This window comes from Oratosquilla oratoria, chromosome 1, assembly GCF_046742065.1.
Source record: "Oratosquilla oratoria isolate Oo_2021 chromosome 1, ASM4674206v1, whole genome shotgun sequence".
In the NCBI taxonomy this organism is placed as follows: domain Eukaryota; kingdom Metazoa; phylum Arthropoda; class Malacostraca; order Stomatopoda; family Squillidae; genus Oratosquilla; species Oratosquilla oratoria.
Window position 1 is genome coordinate 112588158 of NC_134777.1, and position 2500 is coordinate 112590657.

Here is a 2500-nt window from a genome sequence, read left to right on the forward strand (position 1 = left end):
TTCATATTCCCTTTAATTTCAAAACCCAACGTTATTTAAAGGCTACCTTTCCCGGAAAGCTGCTCGAACTGAAAGTGTACACTTATCCAACACTTATCACATTTCTAACGTAATTTCATTGAATAAAGGATCATCATCTTTGTTCTACTTACAAGAATGTTACTATTACTACTAATCAATACATTCCTCTGTTTCGCCTGTAACGTCTTAGTTATGGACCAAAAGTCTCCTGTCAGTATGCTCTTCTTTTATGATCATCTGTAATCCTAATCTTGTGTCTCATCTTTTTCCCTCTATTTTCTCGTTCTCTTTCCTCTCTTTTATTTGTATATTTTTTCTTCTAGATCATGGAGTAACGTAAATTCCAATGTCTTAATTTCTATTCTTTTCTTTCTTCCACATCCATCCTGGATGTCATTTCGTCTATAACTCCCTCTACCAGGTAACTTACGATTGCTACTTATATTTCATTCTTAAGACAATGCTACTTAACTATTCAATAATGCTATTTAAGTTCTTTTATTTTTTCAGTTTCTTTTTAAAACTCTTTCAAAGGTTTATTTCAAATACATCGACATCGAACGATGACATACTATTAAACGATACTCTTCTATACAATCGCAAAATGTAAGCTTTACCTACTACTCACAGCCAATTGCCTACCAATTTGCATTACTTTTATGCCACAAAACTAACACTTACGAACTCAATAATACCACACTGAGATCCTTAGAACAGTCCTCCAATTTGTAAAATATTTATTTAGAGGTAATGTTCTTACCGTTACAAAGAATAAGGACAGAGTGAGGTCGAAAGGACATAAAGATATCTGAATGTAAAAAATTACAATATTACCTAAATTCTACCAATATCAAATAGAAATTAAATGCAATCTGACAAAACGCTTCTATATACTTCTAAACCCAAACACGAGGGAATGATACTCAACTTGTTATGCGCCTCTCCAGCCTCTTTCTCACTATTTCACAAATTCACAAGATCTATATACACAAAGAAGGTGAATACTGTCATATTTACAGGTATTTCTGATATCTGAACTTCCTACGTGCGCCGGTATTATGTCTTCTTACCAGTGTTCTTACATGAATGAGTAGGTCGTGATGGCAGCATAACCATAGATATAATACATTACACACACTACATAGTCTTGATTTCAGATCAATAACATATATAAAGAAAGGGTTTATGATAGGGTAGAGAGCAAGGCATTGTGGGAGATATTGCTGATATATGAGTTGGTGGGGTGTTAAGGGAACTCAAGGGCTTTTACATGTGCAGTAGAGCTTGTTTTAGGGTTCAGAATAGTGAGAGTAAGTGGTCTGGGGTGAAGGTGGTGTCATGCATGGGTTATGTCAACATGACTGTTTAATATGTACATGGACGGGGTGGTACGGGAGGTGATGCGAGGGTAATGGACAGAGGATTAGAGGTGGTTAGAGAGACCGGAGGAAAGTGGGAGGTGAGCCAGTTGTTGTTTGCTGATGACACTGCACTTGTGGCTGCATCAGAGGAGAATCTAATACTGGTAGAGTTTGGAAAGGTATGCGATGGGTGGAAATTGAAAATAAATGTGGGTAAGAGCAAAGTGATTAGATGTACGTGAGGTGAAGGTGACAGCATTTGGAGATCAAACTTAAAGGAGAAAGCTTAGAGGAAGTGGGCAGTTTTAAGTATTTATGGTCGTAAATAATGAGGAATGGAGAAGTGGGGGTGGAGGTATACTGTAGAGTGAGGGAAGCAAATAAATGCCTTGCAGGAATAAAAGTAAAATGAGAAATAGATATCTAGGGACGGATGCGAGGAGAAATCTGTATAAATGGTGGATTGCTCATACGTCATTGTATGAGGCAAAGAAATTTGAAGAACAGAGAAATGAGAACTTTGAATGGATTTGAGATGAAGTTTCTGGTGAGTATTTTGGGTATTACGAGGATGGATAGAGTACGATAGAAGAAGGTGAGGAAGAGAGCGGAGTTGGAAATGGAACTGGCAGATAGGGCGGATGAATGAATTCTAGGATGGTTTGGGCATATGGAAAGAATGAACAAAGAAAGGCTATCATAAAGAGTGTGGAAGGCAGAGGTGCAAGGAGTGAACCTGAAGAGAAGACCAAGAATGAGGTTTATGGATGGAATGAAGGGGATTTTGAGTAATAAGGGAATATCGGTTGAGCAGAGAAGGGAGAAGGAGAGAGGTAGCTGTGAGTGGATAATGGTGATAAATGGTAAATAATTTTGCGTAATGAGAAGGTATTTCTTCTCTTCTAGTTTTGCATGTGCGGGACGAGAAGACAGGGACGTCGTGTAAATGAAGCGGTTGGCCCTGCTGTGGATGTGCTGTGCCTTACTGCATTGCTTCTGACCCGAACAGTGAACAGGGGATAAGATTGACCTGATGGGCAGTTGGGAGTGAGATGGGTGTATGTCTTAGATGGCTACCTCCCTTATAAGGAAGAAGAAGTCTGTGGTATATAAAAAGA